An 11,989-nucleotide genomic window follows, 5' to 3' on the forward strand; every position below is an offset into this window, starting at 1 on the left:
AGACATATTTCACATTGGAAAAAAAGTTTTTTATATATTCATAATTTTCACTGTCAATATAATTTTATCACAATGGCACTTTTATTCAGCAAAGCTTTTTACACACATACTAAAATGACAACTTTAGTTATTTTGCCCATAACATTACAAGTTTCACAAACTGAACATTATAACTGAACAATATGCTCAAATCTGGGACAGAACTGACCATGATGTGATTGGATAAGAATTTGCCAGCGCATCTGGAACATTAAAAGCTAGAAATAATTAAAAAAATAAATTAACATCAGAAGTGTCTTATAGGGATGGTGGTGGTGGTGGTGGTGGTGGCGGGGTCATGTTTGTGCAATTATGTGTTCCCAACGTGGGCCTATGGAAGGCCTGTTTAAAATGTCTCTTGCTTGTTGTGCATGGCTAGTCAAAAATTGGTGAGTATAACACCGGTAAATTCTTATTTGAAGATAATTTGTTGTTTGGAGAGGAGGAATGTGTTCCACCGTCTGCAGTGTGACTATCAATCTTCAGCAATATTGCTTGACCAGTCAGATGCATGAGTGCTCTTCTGGGATGGCCAGCTATGTTAATATTGAGAGTGGAGGCGCTCGTGCACAAAAGAAAAAAAGACATGATGAGACGAGTCGGAGAGAATGTACGTTTGGTGCTGCTGGTTTCTTTCTTTGTTTGAAACCTATCACAGATCACAAAGCTTATCATGATAGATCAGTGGTTCATTTATCAGCAAAACACACAGCCAAAAAAGACAAACATGTCTTTGCGTCCAAATGTCACCTCAGTGGAAAACAAATGATGCGTTCAACGATGTACTAATGACATAATGTATTTGATGCAGCATTGTGTGTGGGAAATATTTGACAGTTGCATAATAAATAATAAGAGAGTGCTTTAAACAGCCTTATTAGCATAACACATCGACTATAGCAAAAACAGTATAAGAGCATTATTTAGATTAAAGGTAACAATGCTTAGTTTTGTTTGACACTGGAGGAATATTATATAAACAACGTGATTTATAATGGATACGTTTATAGTGGCGTACAACTGTACCGCATCATTTTGAAAGATGTGTCTAATATTTTGATTAATCTCGATTATTAAATTAACAACTTTAATACTTTTGACAGGGTCAATCAAAATTAAGCTGAATTGTCTTTGTATTTAACAGTATTTAACAGAGTATTTAACAATAATACATTTTATTTTTCTCCATGCCTGTGCAAAATCTCTCTCAAAAATCTCTTGACTAAAGTTCTGACTCGAGTGTTGTGACATCATACATGCAGGCACCATTACATTTTTGGATTTATCGACCTTTTTCACAGAATATACACTATGTGGGCAGAGTACAACAATAAATACAGAAGCAGGCAAAATAGGAAAAATAAAGGACTCACTTCCTATAAGTGGAGCAAAATAGTACAAGGAAAAAGGCAGACATTTTGGTGAAGGCCATGATGAAGGTTCAAAACCAAAAATGTATTATCACAATTTGAGTCCCCACGGAATCAATGTCAGCCTCCACCCACTAGAATCATCCTTCAGGAATAAGATGAACATTTGTAATTACTAGGTTGCAATATATATTAACAACCCGGGGTGGAGGCCAGTACTTATTGTTAAAACATTCATTTTTACACCCGCTAAAAAAAAAAAAAAAAGTACGGCAACAGTAAAAAAAGTCATGAAGGTCATGTGGTCATTAAAAACAACAAAGAGGGTTCAATGAAAAATAAAGACAAAACTTAACCAACCACACTGCTCAAATGTGACACAGATAATACAATTCAAACAAATGGTAACCGTTATAGTTAGTGCCTGTTTTGATTTACATTTAGTTTTCTTGTCTTTCAGTTTTGTTGATAATGATTGATGGGTGGAGCCTGGTGCTGAACACAACATGCATCAGTTGAGCAATGGGGACTGCTCAACTTATCAACTTCACCAATTGGGAGATTTACTGTATTCTATGTTTGTCCCATGTTTCTGATTTTGTGTTTACACTAGTACAGTTATTTTGTGGGAGTGTAGTAGGATTGTGTTCATGTATTTTCTATTGTTCATTGTTTTACTCCTTTACGTTGCAGCTAATTTTTAGTGTGTGGGGGACAACTGATCCAGAAATGGCAGACACGTGTTGCTTCAAATTACCGTTGTGGCTCAAATTTAAAGTTTGCCTAAAATTGTAAAAAATGACTGAGGCATGACAATAATAATAATAATAATAATAATAATAATAATGGGCGTCTCGGTGGCGCACTGGGTAGCACGTCCGCCTCACAGTTAGCAGGGTGTGGGTTCCATTCCACCTCCGGTCCTCCCTGTGTGGAGTTTGCATGTTCTCCCCGTGTCCACGTGGGTTTTCTCCGGGCACTCCGGTTTCCTCCCACATCCCCAAAACATGCTTGATAGGCCGATTGAGCACTCCAAATTGTCCCTAGGTGTGAGTGCGAGTGCGAATGGTTGTTCGTCTCTGTGTGCCCTGCGATTGGTTGGCAACCGGTTCAGGGTGTCCCCCGCCTACTGCCCGATGACAGCTGGGATAGGCTCCAGCACGCCCGCGACCCCCGTGGGGACTAAGCGGTTCAGAAAATTGATGGATGGATAATAATGCATCAGATTTAGCGCTCGTTTGGACACTCAAAAAACAGTGGATACATTATTCATGCGCTCACTCATTCAGACACTGGTTGGTTAAAAGATGCAAGTAGTCACAGGGTGAGAGGGGCGTGGCTTCTAGTGTGCGCATACACCATCCTCCATTCTATCTTGCTCCAGGCTCATTTGACATGGATGCAAGGGCTGGTGATTGAACCCGCAACAAAAAATAACGACTCGACCAACGAGCGATGCTGCCACCAGTACATCAGAAGAAATTACACATTAAAAATCAGAACAGGAATGACATTTCAATAATTCTCATTACATCAGGCTCACTCAGAATCTACGTTTATATACATGTATTGTATATCTTCTATTTTGAGCGTTTTAATTGGCAGTTCAACAATGGCATTTAACACACAGATTTTTCTCCTCATGACAAGCACTTTTAGTACTATGTGCCTCCCTCATCCTCTCCCTCTGTTCCTCCTCGAGTTGAATCATGGGTCAGTAGTTCCTTGCAAAGAGAGAGAGAGAGAGAGAGCGAGACTGGATTTCCAGATGGTGAAGTCATCATTTATCTCTGCTCATCTATGTAACAAACTACTTATGTGCACTCACACACTATTGGGATTAGTTTCAACCAGTGAAACATAGACCCACAGTCTACATCCACTCATCATCACCACAATGGGATCCTTCTCCTACCGGACATGTTTCTTCAGAAAAGCTCAAAGCAAATTGAGACATGACTGTGCTGTAATTAGTTCCAGAGATAGAAGAAGTGTGCTGAGCGGACGTTTCCATTGAAAAAAAAAAAAACACACTTTCCCCCTGTGACATTTAAATGTGATTGTTAAAATGTGAGTGTCCATCTTGGATCCTCCCGTTTTGAAAACAAATATATTGCAGCTCTGGGTGTGTTTTAATTGATTAGCAATAATAATGTATGGGCATGATTGGCATTGTGTTATCAAGAATTGCAAAAACCCAAAAAAAAGCTAGTTTGTTTTAATTCAACATTTCTATCTTTTGAAGGAAGAGAAAGTTCCTCCCAACAGGTGCTTACCTGGAACGCACACTGAAGTTCTGGATCTCTCTGAAGCTTTTTGGAGGAAAAACACATGTCACCTTGAACGTAATATAAACATTGACATTTTATTGCTTTGAACAAGGAGATAAGGGGTACAATCTAAAAGAAATTGTGAAAGGTAGGCCTGTGTCAGGAATGAAACACTGTTGTTAATCAAGGTTTATTATTGTTTCAAAAAAAGAGATTGATAACATGTGAAACTGTAATACATATACCATCAACTTGCCACAAATTCAGTAGTACGAGTCAGAAAGTGAAACATTTTCCGAGAGAATTAAGCAAAAGTGTAGGGAGATAAGTTGGCTTGCTATCAGCACTGTGCTCACTGAGTTATGTTCTGGCTGTTAAACAGAATTCTTCAGAGATAGAATCTCCGACTGTTCGTGGACAAGCGAAGGCAAAGCATTCGACTGAGTGTTCAGTACACAAAAGTACATTTTCAGATAGACACTGGAGCAACAAATCATAGCTCTTTCCTTAGTATGGTGCCAAATCTTCCCGTTCAGACAATGTAAAGCCCCAGACAGGAATTTAACATTCAAATATCCAAATCTATTCAACTGAGATGCCCGTGCTCCGAGTGCCTGATGTTAAACCCAACTGATAAATTCAAATATATTGACTAAACATAACATACCCTTACATAGTAACAGTTGACATTTCAAAACGAAACGTCAAAGGCAAACGTCAATGTGTCCGATAAGGACATTCTATACTAATTGTATAAACAGGCTGGAGCTCAACATGCCTTCACTCCCGGGTGGGGGTTCAACAGGTGATACAGACATACAGCGATAGATTTATACATGTTCAAACCCTTAGCGACTCTCGTCAACACAGAAGGGCTCTGTCTTTGTAGACAGCGCATTTGGAAATATCTTTGTGCTGATGCAGAGCTCACTGCACTTGTTTCTTAGCTGACCCGTCTGCACCGGGTGTCCTTGGACATGTGTCCGGTGCAGCTGACAATAAAGTGGCAGAAAGTCACTTAACTGTATTATAGCTATGTGATCAGGGCACAGGTACAAAGTTAATTTCATAAAGTACATTTGACTCGAAAATGAATGACAGAATAAAATCTTAACACTGAAAAGAGAGTTAAGTATTCAGAGTAAATTTTACACTCAAACAAATTGGGGGTGATATTTTTAAGTTATTTTACTTAGATATGTATTTCATGTTTTTTTTCCACAAAGAAATTAGAAGAGCTTGCATAGTATTTTGCATAATACATTTTGAATGATATTTACTTCAAAAAAAACGACTTGGAAATTGTTCATACATTTTACAAGGAGAGTTTTACTCACATAGCACAAGTTTATCTTTTTTTTTTTTCTAAGTCACTTAAGGGCTAAGGAACAAAAGCCAGATTGGGATTCAGCCACTCTCCCAGCGGAGTCATTCAACTCCTACCGCAAACTGGTAAATTGCAGGTGTCTCGAAAAGGAAACAAATCCATTGGCTGTACAGGTATTGCGCCTGACACCAGCCATCTAATAACTATGTTTAACTAATAACTATAGGACACTTGTGATGAAAGACCATCCAATAGTACATCTATTCTTAGAAAAAAAACAATACTCATGTATCAAAACTATAAACCGCAAAACCTCCTGACAGTTAATATCCAGCATCCGCTCTCACAATAAGTCAGAATGATAATACTGATAAAGTCACTGTAAACTAAACAATCTCAGATGAAGGAGCCCTTAGGCCTCAGTGATCTAACACTGACTTCAGCCTTCATCTCATCCTCGTCACCTACACATAACGAGCGAGTCAGTCATCCAAACAGCAACTGTAACTAACAGCGAGTGTGATGACTCTTGGCAAGAAAACTGAGACATGCTATCAGACAGAGAAAGGCCAGAATGAGTGAGTGTGGAGTTCAAGAGCTTGTTAGCTAAAGGTGTGTCACAACAGGAAACATTCTCCACATCATAAAAAAAGTTTTATAAGAGGAAATATTCCATCTTATCAGTCTTTGGTTTTAAAAAAGGTTTAATTAAAAAAATCATCAGGTTTTTGATCAACAAAAACAGAAAGTGCAGTCTCGATGGAGGTTTTTGTGTTCTCGTCATGTACTTGAGTAATCATTAATAGATCTGCTTGAATTTTAAAGTACTAAGATCCAAATTGTGCCAAGAAAACGAGGAACAAACTGCCAAAATGTGGTGATGCTGTGTTCTGGCGAAAAGAATCTATATTTTTTTTTTATACGTTTTTGTACGTCTTACAGTGCTACTCATGCTTCCCAATTTTTGTAAAACTAAATTACCAGGATTATATTTTTTATTTCCACTGTAGGGGGCGCTACAGAGGTATTTTTTTTGTAAGTGTACATGATTAATGACAAATGCAAAGTTGAGTTTTTGTGAATTTTCAAGCCTATTTAGGTTGAAAGAACATGAAAGTGAATGTTTTATTTAAAAATATATATACGTGGGGACTAATTAATGACTTACGGATGTGCACACACACTGAAAGCACTCCACAGTAAAGACGTGCGAAATTATTGCTCAGCCATCATCACCTTTGTGTGTGTTTTCTTATATTACATGCGTGTGTGTGTATGTATGTATCTATGTATTTATTTACGTACCTGTTTTTGTGTCAGGACGTGTGTTGAAAAGGGTGAAAATTAATGTCCTGCTGCCGGCTGACTGCTCTCCATGATAAAGTAGCAGACACATTCCAGCACTTTAATAACAAATGGGGTGACAGGGACTGATGATGCCAAGGTGTCAGTCGTCAAAGGCAGATTATTTAGATGATCTGCTGCATAGTTCCAAAAAATGATCTCAAACACACAATATTATTCTGATGCCATTTAAATCGAAACATTCATTGGGCCCTGTAGAATCATTTTGGTGCAAGACGTTTGTTGTACCCAGACATAATTAGCAGCCTAAACAGCAAAATGAGATTTTTCTTGACATTTGTATCTCTGTTTTCTTTGAATCAGAACTCCCTTGCTCATCTAAATCTTCTATTTTCAGGGTCCACTTGTTGCTTTTGGAGGCCGGCCTGATTCACTTCCGACATGAAAAAGCACACGAAAAAAACAACAACACTGTGAGACAGAAACACCAAAATAGAGAGATGACCACAGTGGCAGTGGGCAGCGGTGAAGTAAGACCTCTGCTGGTCAGAATCAGATGACCTGTGACCTCATTTTTTCTGCTCTCTGACAGGTCATTAAAGGCTGGACTGAACACCATCAATCAGCAGTAAACAGATTAACATCAATTCACTTTATTGCCTCCCTACAAATAATGATTGAAAAATAAAAACACAACCAAACTGATTACTTTAAGGAGAACAGAACAGCAATGTAATTAGCATTGTTTATGATGTTTTATTAAAAAAATATTATTATTGTATAGCTATGACTGTTTAAATAAGGGTATCAAGGTTCCGCACCAAACTGTGGATATCTCTTTTCGCTTGAATGGCACTCGCAATGGTGCTTCATTGTCCTGGGCCGCAACTATCCATCCGTCCATCCATCCATCCATCCATCCATCCATCCATCCATCCATCCATCCATCCATCCATCCATCCATCCATCCATCCATCCATCCATCCATCCATCCATCCATCCATTTTCTGTCCCGCTTGTCCCCACGGGGGTCGCGGGCATGCTGGAGCCTATCTCAGCAGTCATCGAGCAGTAGGCGGGGGACACCCTGAACTTTTTTTGGGATGTGGGAGGAAACCGGAGTGCCCGAAGAAAACCCATGCAGGCACGGGGAGTGCCCGGAGAAAAGTGCTTGCAGTTCCTTATCAACATATTTTGCACGTATCAATTCCATGCATGGACCCAAGCGACTGAGTTCTGCTTCTGCCATGTAGACCATGTGCTAAATTTAAAGCGAATCAGAGGAGCAGCTTCCATTAGCCATTTCTTGCTCTGAGCATGAAAAAAGGGTTCAGTGACTTGTCAAGTTATGCAGTTCCAATCAGAATCAGGTCGAGTCTTATGAATGCAAAGTGGAAGTGAAGTGGAGTTTTTAATAGGTTTTAGCCAAGCAAGTCGGAAGTCATAAAATCAGCAACTTGAGTAGACTTGAGTCCAAGTCGTATGACTCAAGTCTCCCACCCCTTATAGCAAAGAATGACATAAGCCTGTTCTGTGTAAACAAATTCAAATGGAAAAAAAACAATTCTGTCTCAACTTGAAAGCAGGTCTGCTGTTGAACAAATATTAGCTAGTAACGTGAAGTCAACTTTTCTGATGCTTGATCAGATGTTGACAAACTGGGAGCATTACTTTTCTTTCGACTCTTAATCACTATTACTTTTCTTCATTCTCTCATCTACCTTTTGTGCAATCTCACAGATCTGTCTGCATTATTTAGTAGTGCCGTACCCAAGACGTATTTCCAAGTAGATGGCACCATCAGAGATGTCACTGACGCTCAATGTGTAATTCAAATCTTCTTCTAGAATTCTGTCGGTGATAACTAATATCAGCGTTTTGGTGCAATAATAGAATTAAGAAAAACATTTATCCATCATGTGAGTGAAGTAGGCATGTTGCCCCCCACCTCACCCCTACCCAAAGCTAAATATCCAGTGCTGTGTTGAGTGATATGCAACCATAACAACTCACAGTATGAGTCTGTAAGGAAGCCCCTCAAAAGAGATTCAATAATGAGAAATGAATTCAGGCATATTAAGAGGTGAGATCAACCTCACTATTATAAATGAGTCAAGCCTGTGAGGTAAAATGTTGATCTACCACGATCATCAATTCAATTTTGTGGGATTTCTATACCTATTTCTATACCTACACCTGTATAACCTACAACCTCCATCTACCTTGTAATTGACAACGTGTACTTGGTGTGAGCGTGCCATGAATTAAAAAAAAAAGATTTGTAATTCACACAAGTCATGAATGGTGAATTCCTGATAATAAACTCAGTAATAGCACCTGTGTCACAATGTTTCTGTCCAGTTTTGTTTTACAAACCTTCTCAAAACTCTCTCCTTTGTGAATCGCTTTAGAAAGGCTCAAATTTGTCTTTGTTTACCCCAAGGACCATTATCAAGAATCAAATGCAGTTTACAACATGTAGGTAAACCTGTGACCCCTACCTTACCTGAAGTCTCTGTTTATCTACTATTTCATCCACACGGGTTGCGCCCATTGAAAACAAAATGAAATAAATAAGACCAATCACTGCAGTCGTTATCTGCGAGTTCAAAGCCATGATTCAACTTTAGAAACAGATCATAAATGTGTAAAGGGTCTCAAGGTCTCAAGTCTTTGACATTTCAAAGGCAATAACTAATTACATTTTATGGCAGAACTAGAGCTTGACGTGTTGTTTTGGGTCAGCGATTAAGAGGCCAGTGAGCATTTGCACGTGTGAGGTCCTGAACTCAGTAAATTTGAAGATATTTAAATATTAACATTTAGGAATACATACATACGGGACACCAGGAAAGCTCGTGACCAAGGATCTCCTTTGAATGAAAGAGATCATGACTATGAGTAACAAGGTAGACACCTCGACTGAGTTACATGTGCATGCACGTGTAGGTGACCCTGGCCTAAAAGTTTAAGGCCTCTTCACCATCACCAAACGGTTTCATTCTCAGGAGCAACCACTCATGCATGCTGCCGTGGAAACACACACACACACACACACACACACACACACACACACACACACACACACACACACACACATTCCTCCAGATATATAGGTATCAGTGTCCATCTGTGGGAGGATCGTGTACCCATAAGAAGTAAAAGCCTTCCCAGGAAATCAGAAACGTATGTTTGCCATCATGGTGATCCCCTCTGGGAGGATAATTTAAGTGCAATGACACGCTACTTACTGGTACTATTTTTTTTTTCAACCTGAGTGACTGCGTGAGTTAATGTCATGATAATCACATATTTGAAAATCAGTTACAATTTCAAGACTATTCAATGTTTATGAAATGTATCCTAATATGGATCTGCAAGTTCTGGCTTATCTGCAACTGTTCAGTTCAGGGTGTAGTCTGCCACTTGGCCGAAGACAGCTGGGATAGGCTCCAGCATCACCCACAACCCTGAACAGGATAAGTGGTGTTGAAAGTGGATGGATGGATGGATGGATGGATGGATGGATGGATGGGTGGGTGGATGGATGGATGGATGGATGGATGGATGGATGGATGGATGGATGGGTGGGTGGATGGATGGATGGATGGATGGATGGATGGATGGATGGATGGATGGATGGATGGATGGATGGAGGGATGATGGATGGATGGATGGGTGGGTGGATGGATGGATGGATGGATGGATGGATGGATGGGTGGGGGTTGGGTGGATGGATGGATGGATGGATGAGGTTCTGGCTCATGAAAAGTTAGATTAATATACAATTGACATTTGCAATTGTGGCACACATATTTTATCTGTGCTATGAAATAGTATATTGGTATATATACATAAATCTGCATGAACATTTTAGTACACAATGCATTTCAGTCTAGGCATTGAGTAATTGCCTCTAATGACTCACTCACTTTTTTTCCACCATTTGAATCTTCCCTGGGTTTCCCACAGGCGGTGCAGTGAGATGTGCACCTGGGAGTTATTGTATCAGTCTAATGCCTGGATCAGACATCAATTGGCCAAATTTTTTATCGTAAATGATTCTCCGGGCCCGACATATTTGATCAAGAATGACAAAACTCCAGGATTGATGATTTGCCATCAGGGAAGGCCAAAATAAAGTCAAGTCATTAGACATTGCCTTTGAATACACGCTCTACAGTATAAGCAAATCTAAAAAAATAATGAGTAAAGAAACGTTATTTGTTATGAGAAACATATTCATGTTATAGAAGTGATGGTTACAGCCACTCGTCATATACCTTAATTATTTATACTTAACAAACATGCTTATAGTACACTCAGGTTCACTCACACCATTGTGGTACAAAGGAACGACTTACTTAAAATCTTTCATTAATTAACAGTGTCAGATAGTTATTAAGAAACCGGATGAGACAAAAGATATAACAACATTCAACACTCCCTCAACTATAATCTTCTAATTCAAGTATTTTACAAGGCCAAAGGAGCAGCTGCATTTCTTCAGTTTAAGATTCTTGAGTCCACTCAGAGTGCCAGGGTTGCACTCCGTCTACTGCGCCGTTTAATACGACTTCCCCATTTTTTTTACAGTGATGTATTTTGCGGCAAGAGGTATAATATGACAAAACACGGCCCTATAACCCCAGGATATTCAACAAGGTTTAGTGCCGAGACCCATTTAACTGGAGGATTGACAAATATACTGCTTCACTCCCTTCTTATGTACAGAATTTCAATAAAATCAAGCAGTAAATCAGAAGTGAAGTTTAACTGCTCTATTTCTGTGCAGGCATCTGTATGAAAGGGTTACCTTTTATGTGTCTGGAACAAATTCATTGTATATTTTGGAGGACCAAACGGTTGTCGTAGCAGTGACCATGAAGCGGGGTTTGAACTGGGTTAGCGGATGGTTAAGGGTATGGTGTGAGATTAAGGAGGTAAGAATAGCGTGTTTTTGAAAAGCCAATTTCCTGGGAAAATGTGTACCACATGAAACCTACCCACCACAACTTTGTGACCATTTGCACAAAGTAATGATATCAAATGCCAGAGCAGTATCAAAGATTATGCCGTTAAAAACATGAGAATTATTAATTATCTGACATTGTACCATTTCAGAGGTATTAACAGGGATGCCACTAGGGCCTTATGGGGAATTGACAATGTCAATGAGGATATTATAATCATCTAATAATTTAATATTTTTGATACAGCATTAGAACAAAAAATATGCAATGTTTTTCCCCACACCTTTAAAAATGTTGGGTTAAAAACAACCCAATTTGGGTTACAAATTGGACCTAAATTGATTTGATGCAACTCAATTTTTGGGTCCGTCTTTGTGCAAAACAACCAATTTTTGGACAAAACAACCGCTGTTTCTTTGTTTGCAAAAAAATCCAGAGTTGTGTCAAACTTGTGCCAACAGCCTGGATCAGTCCAATTTTTAACCGAACGTGCATGGTGCCTCCGTTGTATGCAACACAATATGGCTATGCACCACCACTTAAAAAATACAAAGACAAGTGTGTGCAAGGGGACACATTGATGGAATGTGAATGTCAGTGGTCTTCTTATTTACTCTTCATATAAAACACTGAGCAGTAATTAACTGCAGGTATCCTCCCCAGCTAGAGGGTAATTGACTGTTTCAAAGCACCACAACTTCATAA

This window comes from Syngnathus leptorhynchus, chromosome 6, assembly GCF_054491065.1.
Source record: "Syngnathus leptorhynchus isolate UIUO chromosome 6, UIUO_Slep, whole genome shotgun sequence".
Classification (NCBI taxonomy): Eukaryota; Metazoa; Chordata; class Actinopteri; order Syngnathiformes; family Syngnathidae; genus Syngnathus; species Syngnathus leptorhynchus.